The sequence below is a fragment of the Protomyctophum parallelum genome (genome assembly GCF_964188405.1).
Source record: "Protomyctophum parallelum genome assembly, chromosome: 23".
Lineage (NCBI taxonomy): Eukaryota > Metazoa > Chordata > Actinopteri > Myctophiformes > Myctophidae > Protomyctophum > Protomyctophum parallelum.
In genome coordinates, this window is record NC_139715.1 from 23,817,573 (window position 1) to 23,830,207 (window position 12,635).

The window sequence follows — 12,635 nt, forward strand, 5'->3', positions numbered from 1 at the left end:
GCGGACAATTTCTGGTTCCATTGTTAGAGCCCATTCATTTTTCCCATAGAGTTTCATAAAATAGGAATTTTAAGCCTAGAACCAAGTCATCCAGGATCCTTGTGAATCATGAAATAAATACCCTTTGTTTTTGCCGTTTATTCCCCCCCCCCCCTCACAGAATCAATTGTGCCAACCAGCCAGACATCCAGAGAGAGCCAGAAATGAGGAACACGAAGGTTATTAGTAATTAGTACCCTAGCCCGCCAAACCCGAGATTCTCGGGTTTGTATTGCATTTTGAACATGCGCGCGCATCCACTTCCAGTCTAAGCCCACCATTCACAGCTCTGTATCTCAGAAAGGACATTGAGGGGGCCGTTTCTGGTGAATACAAGGGTTTTCAACGGGCTGTAACAGTCGGGTTGACACTCGCGGTCAGCTTTTTACGGCTTTTTCCAACATCTGGGGATGACACTACACACAGCAGTTTGTCATTTTAACATTCGGTTACGGATATTTACGTGCGATAAAACCTTGGCAATACGCTAAATAATGTAAATACATCAGGCTTTTTAAATTATTTATTTTGAAATCTTTCAGATTCTTCTAGGTTTTGTCCAGCAGCAACAGTTTTGAAGTAAGAACTCAGTTTTGGATTAAATGTAGATAAACCATTACACCCAAACAGCTTGAGAGTGGAAGGAAAAAAATAACAATAGTAATAAAACTAAATGTGAGCCAGCCAGCCAGCCAGCCAGCCAGCCATCCATCCATCCAACCAGCCAGCCAGCCAGCCAGCCAACCCCTACACACTGCCTCCAATGAGTCGGTCCGTGCTAGCTTGCCACCATTGGTGTGTGAATGTGGAAAGTTAAGAAGCTGGCGTCGACTGTTCGCCACTTCACCTCATAATATATGAATGAATTATTCACTTTGAGTACTTGAAAAGTGCTAACAATCATTACATGACAGAGGCCTTGTAAACCACTTACTGGTAAACCCTATACATACTTGGTTGTATGTCAGATCGGCTATCTTTACATGATGACCATCCATTTTTGGCTATTCAAAAATTGCATATTTGTACATTGTATACATCTGCTATTTTTGAAACAATCAATGTGGGGGGTCCTTGGCACTGAAAGTTTGACAACTACTGGTTCATAATAGGACCAGCATTCAGTGCTGTCCTCTTGTTTTGTTCAAACATGTCAAAGCTCACTTGCATACCAGTCACTTTGGAAAGGATAATAACCCCAGCAGGGCATACACATTTCACCTTGTTTCATCACTATGTCCATTCTGATCAGCACACTCTGTTGAGAGTGAGAGAGATGGGTTTATTTTTACACCATTGAAAGGGATACAATAGATGACTTTATCTTGTCATGGGAGAATGTGTGTTCAAGATTACAAGATATTGCATGATAGTGGCTTCAAAACGTTTTTTTTCCCCCTTGGTCAGAGCATCAGATTCCAATTTAGACAACGATCTGTATGTTGACTTAGGACTTGATCATGTCATACGCCACATGACACTGCCGTGCAATCATACGTTTTGGAACCTCTTGTGCTTTTGTTGCAATGCACTTTGTTAAGCTTGTACATAACAAATTGTTCCCATTGGGGATTCAATACAACAAGTGCTTTCACTACTAGACCTTCAAGTGATCTGATCCAACCAGCCTTCTCAGTGAAAGGGCATTGCCCTTAAAGAACTTTGGATTTCTTCATCCATGGTTCATGTTTTACGTTGTTATTATAGAGAAAGTAAAAGATGAGTGTAACATTTTCTTTCACTTGCTGCTTTCTTTCGTTATAGCGATTTTAGCTGTTTTTGACAGGGGCATTCGAACATGGGGCTAAATATGTATGTTTTAACAAAATGTTACGGCGTATTCTTGGGCTGACGCTGGTTTACACGCTATGGCTGCTTCCGCATGTCTCGCATCGAGACGAGCATAATATCACGGCAGCGCGAACAAAGCTGTGTTCGGTGCGAGACATGCTGCCGCATGCAGTCGGCGTGGAGGCTAACGCCAGTCCAGCCCCATGGAAGCTGAGAGGCTGCTACATGTACATTATAGCGGAGTGAGCTCCTTTATAACTATAGGAGTGAGAGGTTCCATCATGTGGGTCTAATGTTAGTCCCAAGTCCAGACTCCAAGTAGGAGTTACAAAATGTTGGTATTGGTAAATCTGTTATGGATGTTGTGTCCTCTGAAGCAAAACAGATGTTTTCTAATGTTCCACTGTTTAGGAATTGCTGCTAGAAATAAAGTCCCAGCCCAATTATTTACTTACTTTTATTTTGTTTAGTTACTTAGAGTAGAGCTTAACACATTGATTGCTAACTGTTGAAATTCTACTCAGGATTGCTTCTGCTAAGCGATTAACATTGGACTTTTGAACTTTTTAGGGGCCCACAGCGAGGGGCCTCTTATAGCACATCGCACATTGCATAAATCAAAAGGAAGCCAAACTAGTCCACTTCAATTTAAAAAAAAAAATATGATTCTACCATCTTCCATTCTGGAGATATTGACCTTTTTCTAAAACCTGCTTTTCACTGCACGCTGCTCTTTTGAAAAAACAGCAGAGATATGGAAGGTTGAAGTTGACAGACATTGACAGACAGATATAAAAATGAACACAAATAATATCATATACATACTACACACTGAATGAAAGCCCTGAATGTCTACTTTTAGGAGGAAAACAAATACACATGGTCCCATGTATAGTTTGTCAGTAATTGGCTGTTGAATGCAGCTTGCGCCCACCAGAGAGGATTTCAGAAAATGCATGGACCTGAAGAACCATTATTCACAAAATAAGGCCTATAGCGACATGTACATACTATATACCGTATGAAACAGAAGACTCTCTGCTTTCATAAGAAAAATACTTCTACTGTAATAATAATACAAATCACACCCCTGTGAAGTGAGCAGTGCAATGTTGCACAATGTTGCAATGTTGAAAGCAGAGAGTCTTCTGTTTCATACGGTATATAGTATGTACATGTCGCTATAGGCCTTATTTTGTGAATAATGGTTCTTCAGGTCCATGCATTTTCTGAAATCCTCAGAGTATTTTAGACAAGACAAGGAACTGACAACTAAATATTCACAAAATAAGGCCTATACATACTATATACCGTATGAAACAGAAGACTCTCTGCTTTCATAAGAAAAATACTTCTACTGTAATAATAATGAAAATCACACCCCTGTGAAGTGAGCAGTGCAATGTTGCACTGCTCACTTCACAACATTGCACTGCTCACTTCACATGGGTGTGATTTTTATTATTATTACAGTATTAGTTTTTTTCTTATGAAAGCAGAGAGTCTTCTGTTTCATACGGTATATAGTATGTACATGTCGCTATATGCCTTATTTTGTGAATAATAGTTCTATAGGTCCATGCTTTCTCTAATCAGACCAGTGTGTGTCCAGTGGAAACCTCGTATGAATCTGATCTCAGGTCAGAATGGGCTAAAGTTCTCTCTGAAAAAGAGAATTTTATAAATGAAATGGATTCAATAGTCTAGTATTGACAAACAGTATATGGGATATGTGTATTTTATTTGTTTTCCTCCTAAAATTAGACATTTAGGGCTTTCATTCAGTGTGTAGTATGTATATGATAATTTATTTATGTTTATATCTGCCTGTCATGATAACGTCATGATGATGATTCTATGCACATATGTGATCATTGTCTCAGTAAACAAAATCAACAGATCGTTTCAGAACGATAGCATAACAGTGACTTGAGAGGTTGACATGTCTGGACATGAACCACAGGAGCGACTCAACTCGCAGTGGGGGGGGGGGGGGGGGGTTCCACGACATGTCTGGACATGAACCACAGGAGCGATAAGCGTAGCCCGGCTGGCTGTGATTTCGACAAAATGACAGACAACACGATGGCTTCCGCAGCTTAGGATTGTATTAGTTATCCATTACAAACGGGTCGATTACGTCCCAGACGCCTTATCACTGCAATTGGCTGGCGAAGGCGCTATGGCGATTATGGTGATCAACTGCCGAGAATCTTTTTTCCGAGAATGAGAGTAGCATTGCAAACTGCAAAACGATCGATCGCAACTCGCAGTGTGGGGGGGGTTCCACGGTGTGATATCTGCTAGCCTAGTATACTGCTTCTTTGTCCAAACATGGCTGACGCGACGGCGAAAAAAAGACAGTTGGTCAGATGTATACTGCTTCTCCTATGGCGGTCCTTCGAGAATACGTCATTCGTTTCGCGTATACCTGTCCGTGTGCGTGAAATGGCGATCGACCGTTGGAGATTATTCTTGGTTTATATACGGGTTTATATTTCCGAGAATGAGGCGGCAGACCGGTGAGTTGTCGTTGGAAAGAATTAGAGAGGGCTGTGTCGAGTGGATCTGTGTGAATGAGTGGGGGGGGGGGAAGAAACTGTAATGCGATGGAGAGATGCCTCGGGAGAAACCATGTAGAAACAGGAGGGGAAGGGGAATCGAGTGTATTCACAAATTTCACACACACACTAGAAAATGGGTAGCTCCATTTTAGATCCCCTGATCTGCGTTGGTCTATGCCGTGTGCAGGACGGCGATGCCGCCTCCCCAGTACGTCGTAATGGATACGGCATGCCTGGAATGTGGTTAGACCAGGCCTCTTTTCAGGAGGTGGGGGGCTTTTAAACTCCCGGATCTCATAGCGGATCTTTCTGGAGATGATCGGTGTTACATTATGTGTTGTCCGGGCGTCAGAGAAGTTGATGTACAGTATACAGTAAAAACACCAATAAAACGCTTTAGAGCGTGATGCGCAGACGGCGCTCGAGATTAATAAAACGCTTTAGAGCGTTTTGCGCAATCGATGTGTTAACAATAAAGCTGTCATCTCACTAGCATGACTGAAGAAAAAAAGGGACAGAAGTAGGCTGTGCTTAAATTCATTCATTCATTCATTTAGAAAATGTTTCAGATGTAAAACATTTTTGAGATGATGGAATGATGATGGATGATGATAGTCATGGAAGGGGAACCTTCTGAAAGCTTCATGAGCAAAGATAATCAACTTCAAAATCTACCTACCATGACCTCTCAGTCATGCTATAGTGTACGTATATTGTACCACATTTGTCATACATGGTTAATATTTTTTAATAATAATCGTAATAATAGTAATATATAACACGTCAGCTTGGAGTGCGCCACCGTGCGGCTATTTTATTTCAACTTGGTGCATGGTTTGGAGATAAAATAAAATATGGACGCCTACGTCTCTAAAGACAGCTTCACAGTGAGTGAGTGAGTCCATTGCACTGCAGTTCACCCGGCAAAGCATAGCGATTGTTTCATTATTTTATTTATCTCTGTAACTATATGTGCCATATAGTTGTATTGCCATATAGTGTACACATCAGAGATAACTGCTTAGTCGCAGGCCTAAGCTTGGTACTAAGCAACAAAAGCTCACAGGGGAATGGCACAGAAACACAAGTTATTTGATTTATAAAAAAAAGGTGTGTGTGTGTGTGTGTGTGTGTTTAAATCATAGCATGCACGCTATGATTTAAGCCTAATAAAGTTGTAAATAAGTGTGATGTAAGTAATATTGATCACACTAAGCTCATATAATGTGTATCAAATGATTTGTAGACTATGACTTAAGCAGATAATAACTTGCATGCGCGCGCGTGTGTGTGTGTGTGTGTGTGTGTGTGTGCGCGCGTCCGTGCGTGCTTGCGTGCACCTGTTAGGGGGATGGTGTACAACAGCACACATCACTTTGAAACAGGTCTGAAAATCCTTAAATCCACCCCGGCATTTCAAGGTGGGATTTACGACGATGATTTACGATTTACGAATTTATGACAAAGGCACTCAATATGCGCCAGGCCTGCTGTCTTTGGTTCAGCTATTCACGTCCGGGTTTAATGGCGCGTACACGCGTGCACTTGAATGCAGAGACGAAGGGCAGGAGCCAAACTCCATTTGCAGAGGTGTGAGAGTTGAGAGACGAGCTCATTATGCAGCTGGGAACGCACTGTATCATCGATTAGCATTCATCATGCTCAATCTACCTAGGACTCAGCCCTTTCCTGTAAATGCAAAGCAGGGCCCTTCCCTTGCCACGAGCATGTTGAGAAACGAGAGGTTAATGGGAGCGGAATGCTGTGTCAATGCATTCTCGTGTATTTAGAGGACCCGTCGACGGGAAAGTTCAGGACGACTGATGTTTACCAAGCGTTCCATTTAGAGGGGAACATTCCAATCATTTAGCCCCGTGTGCTCATATGGGAACGCTCTGTGACCGGCCACAGGGGACTGTATGGGGCCATACTTTATTCGTACGTTCCCGTGAGTGGATGTTAATGCACGTGAGCCAGGGTGAATGGATGCGATTCAGTGTGTGTGTGAGTGTGAGTGTGAGTGTGAGTGTGTGTGTGTGTGTGTGTGTGTGTGTGCGTGTGCGTGCGTGCATGCGTGTGTGCGTGCATGCGTGTGTGTGTGTGTGTGTGTGTGTATGCGAGGCGAGCCAGAGCAAAAGTGGAGTTGTGCTGGGCCGGGCACTGCTGAGTCAAATTGTCCCGTCGAGGAATAATGGGCAAAAAAATGCTGTGATAAGGATTGAGAATTGAAATAGACGAGGCTGGACTGACGGCACCGAGATGATCTGCTCTTGCGGAATTGATCGGTCTGCACATTTGGCTATAGCTTTAGTCAAAATGTGCTGCGTCAACGACTGATATAGGCACAAAAACAAGTCCAAGTCTGGATCATGACCATGCAGGTCTAATTGAGTCTCAAGTACGTGATTGATTTCCGGTATGGCTGAAAGGCAAAAACATTGGATGTAGAACATTTGGTTGGGCTATTGGTTTGTTTTGTTTTTCGTTTTTTAACCATTTGGGTCGAGTCCAAGTCTGGATTACAACTAGCGCAGGTTTTACACAGCATGTTTTATTAACACAAATTGACAGGCCAGAAATCACTCACTTTAAAAAAAAAACATTTAAATGTTTGTCTCCTTGGGTCTTCGCACTGCAAGTGATGAGAGTTCAGTAAAGGCTCATACATAGTCTGGATTTTCGGTGGTGAGGTGACCACCGAACTACAACATGACGTCACGAGCCGCGATGAAGAGCAAACCACCGCCACCGCTCCAGCCCTTCTCTCTGTTTTTACTCACCACCGCTCAACGTTATTTCAGCTCCGGTGGTCAGCTCACCACCGGAGCGGTGGTCACCTCGCCACCGAAAATCCAGACTATGAATAGACCTTTAGTCTTCAGGTAGCCTCGGAAACCCAGACGGATCCTGCTGGGAGCTGCCTATGCCATAGAAAGCACAGGTGAGTTCCAGTCTAGTCTTCAGGTAAACCACAACACAAAGTATTTGTGAGGCTGCAGTAAAAGGAGCTTAACTAATAAGTGTGGCCTTTCTTTTCTCTTCTAGGTGGACGGCGGTGTGAGCGGTGGCTCCAACGGAACGGCAGGTAAGTGTTTAGTTAGGGATCTCCTACCTGACCTCCTCCGACCTGTATTCCATAGGCTGCAGGTTACGAGGTTATACTCGACGCCGCTCTCCCTCTGCAGCGGAGTGTTTGGATATACAAGGTTTCTTTAGTAGGCTCCGTACTCCTCCTCCTTCCTCCTGACATTTCCAGGTCCCATCCTAAAAGTGACAATGAGAATGCAAACTTAAATTATGTAAGTATGTGGGGTAAGCGAGGTAGACGGAATAAACGTACCACCCGACGTGTCTCAAGTGAGGCGTGCCTCCGTTTGCCCATGGTGAACCAGCCGCTGCCAAACGTTGAATGAATGAGTCTTTTATAGTGAACTTCCAGCGGCCCGCGGCTGTCGCTGATTGTTGATTGGGGCGCGGCGCCAGCATCATTTCACACTGACGGAGAACGTTAGGTACGTAGACATAGCCTATCACTCGAGTGCGTTGCCATGGTAACCAGACACGCTGTCAAACAGAAGACACCCTTGTACGTGAGACACGCCCTTGTCTTTCTTAGCGAAATCCCCCTATATATATATATATATATATATATTGAAGTTTCCCTTCAAGTTCTTGAATACATATGCCACACTAGTATACCGGTAGTCCAATGCATGCAGAAGGTCACTGCAATCAGGAATAGCATTGGGGGAAGAATTGGAGAGTTCAGTCACATTCCACATATTGTGTGTCATATTGGCATCATATTGGAAGATGGAAGCTTGTAGTTAAAGATTTCCTGGGAGAGTTTGCCTGACCTTTAGATGCGGTGTACGGCATGCGGGTTGATACCCAATTACTTTGAAAGGTTTCGCCAGAAATAGACAGTAGACTCGCCTCAGCCCCTATCCAGCAGCAAATGTTCTGCGGCCGAAAAGATAATCATTCTTTAATTTACAATAAATATTCTGACAGTCAGCGGGTGCACCTTTAGAGCGTTACGACTCTGGTTGAGCACTGAACACACAATACACAATAATAGGAAATGGTTCATCAGAGTCTGACAGGGAAATTAATATTAGAACATTGCCTGCTGAGGTACGAAAATAAGCAGCAATATTAATGTATGGTAAGAAAGTTTGAGATAAAAACGTAAGGCTCTACAGAGTACAGTCTACTAGCAGTTACACAGACACAAAATCTAAATCAACCAAACTTAAGAGTGCTGACTTTGTAGCCATTTGTCAAACATCATGCAATAGTTAATTTGAAGAAATAGCTATAGAGACAAAGAACACATATTTGGCTTTAGCCCGGCTGTTCAGGCTTGGCTCTGAGATAAAGTCAGGTAATGTAAACTCGGATAAATGGCCCCTGTAGTCTGACTGATTTTAAACTCAAAGACCACCTGCCTGGCACCCTTGGGGCAGTAATTGCCATTGCCACTGTGACAGCTGGAGAATCACACGGGAGAGGGATTATCTGGTTCCTGTGTGCAGGAGAAGAAGCGCTGTGATGATTGTGTTAAGGAACCTGTGGAGATTGCACCTGAAGGAGGATGGATGGACTAAAAGCAGACCCATGGCCGTACAGGGTGTGATTAAGGTTCTTCTAATTAATACCTGGCACTAATCAAAAGCCATGAAGCCACAGCTCCCTGATGCTCTAGTAGCCTACTTGAAGTTGATGATACAATAAAGCGTGTTGCTGTGAGGCGGAAACGTTCTATGTCTGATACATTAACATTTAAAAATAATAATGATCCTTTGTAAATAAAAAATAAAGGATTCCAATGTAGTTATTATTTTGGCACAAGCTTGTGTTAATACGTTTTTGTGCTACCGTTGAATAGGCCTCTTTAATGCAAATCGAAAATGCAAGTCTCCACAGTATGGCTTATATACTTTTGGTCTCCCAGTCAATGATTTATTAACATTTCGACTCAAAAGTATGTATACAAGTATACAAGGTTTCGTGATTTGATTTGCATAGAAAAGTTTACCTACGTATGCAAGTCATTATGCTGTGTGTACCACAGCCGTTCACATGCTTACTTCAATGATTATAAAGTGAATAGAATAATGGCGAGTTGAATTAATATCTAGGGCCACCCTTGCAAATTTCATTAAAATCGCTCCGTGTCAGCGTTTACTAAACTACGGTTTGGGGATCCCATCGTGCCCACCAGCCTGTTGCGGTGTCCCCACGAGAGGAATGCAGTATATGCTGTATGTTTTAATGAGTAACACTGGCTGCCTCGGGCTGAACAACAATCTGCACCATAATATGAGCTGCTTTACAGTTTGAGATGACGGTATGGTATACAGACTAGGCCCCTTGGTGTACAGATATACTGTGCCCCCTATTCACTCGTAAAATAAATCCTACACTGCAAAATGTACAGTATTTAATGTGTGCCTCAAATATTAAAATAATATATCGATGTTTGAAAAAAGGTTCGTGTGAATGCATTTTCACTAAGTTAAGTTGGCATCATCCCATATAGTAGTTATATTTATTATATCTCACCATCAGGGAGTTGTTCATGTAGTAGTTTGTCAGTTCACCTCGAAAATAATCCCAACTAGACGACTAGAGTCAAATATTGGTCCATCTATGGAATTTTACACCGTGCACACTGCACAGTGACATCCTTTGTGAGCATTTACCTCAGAAGAGGGTACAGACAAATGGAATGAGATGGACCTGTAAATCTGAGCAGAGTCCAAAAATGGAACCAAATGAACCCGTTATTTTATTTTTTTACAGTGTAGCGATACGTGACGCTAGCGAGTGCAGGGCCAACGGTTTGGGCCTAGTGGTGGAGCCAAGGGTGACCGTGCGTAACTCTGTTGCCGTAGTCCACATCACCAACGATAAATAACGTTGGCAGCTGAGCTCTGGTGCTGAGCTCCTGCGTCCGCAGGTGTGTTGTGTGTCGACTCACTGGCGTTCTTGAACCCATTACAAAGGGAAAGGGCAGCGGTCGCGGCGTGGTCATCGGAAGACAGGTGCACAGTGTCACATAAATCTTCACGCCAGGCCCACATTTACACTCCCAAATATAATCCATCACTGGTTCATTTCTGACCTAGAACAAAAGGGTTGACAAACAATAAAACTGCACTGCAACAATAACATTGAAAAGTAAAATGCTCAGTGTTACTTTAACACAGGGAGTGTATAGCCTACAAATGGAACCAAATGGACCCATACTGGTCCATATTTTGGTTCCATTTGCACGCGCTCTGATCTAAATGGACACTATGTTTTTCGATACCACACAAGAATAAACAATTTTACTGCCTTATACCTTAAACTTCAAACTTCAATAAACTGCCAAAAACTACAACTTTAATAAAAGTCCCCAGTCACAATGAATAATATAAGATAACAACCCCCAAAATGGATCCCACGTCATTATCCGAGGGGGAAAACTGCACTGCCTGTCTGGATAAACAAATAATATACTTTCTAATCAGCAAAGGGCTCAACCTTAGTCAGCATTCAGGAGGCGCTTATTAGCAAGTCAAATAATAATTGTAGGGTCCTCCAGGAGGCACTTTTTAAATGAACAGGGCTCTCAAGTATGCTATTATAAAATGTTATTTGGTAGTTGTAAAAGATTTAAACAAATAGCTGATGTTTAAGTATTGACCATGTTGACTGCAACCGGTATTAAACAGACCCTACACACTACTCATAGCCAAGCGGACTTAGCAGAAACGCCGGCCAAGTAAATAAATATGAAGAAATATTGGACTCGTGACACATGTAATGAAATGCCCTGTCTGATAGGATGCCTGATCTGATGCTTAAACCAGCTACTGTATGGAAATCCCCAAGCCGATTAATAGGTTGAAACGTGTGAGCTTTATTGGGCCAGAAGAGTTTCACTGCCAGCAGCACAATACAGAGATTATTTCCGTCCATGCTAAACCCCTTATCCCTACACCACTTTGCCTTTACTTCTTTTTACTATTTTGAAAAACATTTTTGAATAGTGAGCTTGTAGATTGGCTATTTTAACTATTCGAAAATGTTTTTCAAAATAGTAAAAAAGGCAAAGTAGTTTAGGGATAAGGGGTTTAGCATGTACGGAAATAGAGCCCCAAGTGAATATGTCTCGGCAATGAATGATGTACTCTAGTATATTTTCCATTCATTCATTTTATGACATTCAAGGCAGGGCAAAAAATAAACAAATACTAGGAGTAATATCTGGTAGTAGTTTACAGTGACCTTTTCTATTGGCTTTTTGTGCCCAATCTTGAAATCTCCAGTGACAAAAGAATGAACAATCTGGGGCCTGATAATGTGGCACAACAAATGTGGCTAATAATGTCTCAGATTATGTCTTTCATGGTACCTGATGTATTTAGTTTTGCTCAGAGGATTCAATAAACGAGGACAGTGATGTTTCAAACACATACTGTAGATTGTTTGGACTCACACGATAGTTGTTTTGTCTTCAAAGCAGACCTACAAACTGATGCCAGTGGTGGACAGTGTTGGGAAAGTTTTTTATGAACTAGTTCAGTTCACAGTTCATACATTTAAAAATGAACTAGTTCAGTTCATAGTTCATAATTCAACATTTTGAAATAAAGTTCATGGTTCTAAAAAATGAAAAAATGTAGTTATTTTTTGTTCTTTTTTTTGTAATTATTGCCACAGCTTAAGTCCAAACCATAAAATTTTTACTTTGGGATTAATAAAGTGACAACTTTTACAATATCTCCATTACCTTTATCCAAATGAATTCCTTATTATATATTTTTTTTACATACTTGTCTTTATGGGCCAACTTGTGAAAGCTGCATGCTTTTATTGTGATGGCAAAAGTTTCTGAACGTTCTCACATGCTACATATCTCCGCATGCTGAAAATAGCTGATCTACAAGCTCACAACGTGTTGTGGACGCGATGTGTAGTGAGCTTGTAGATCAGCTATTTACAGAACGGAACACGATGAAGAATAAATCAATCATCACTGCGCTTCACTCACTGTGGGACTCGGGAGCTGGGAGGCCGATCATCATGTATGGGGCACATACCTGTACCTCCTCGACGCAAACATAACAAGCTATTGGAAGCTATTGTGTAATCAAACAATAACAAGTTTACCTCAGTGTTTGCTGTTTGGGTCGGGAGTCGGGACATGTTCTGTGTCTGCTGTCTGCATGCATGACTGGGTCATCA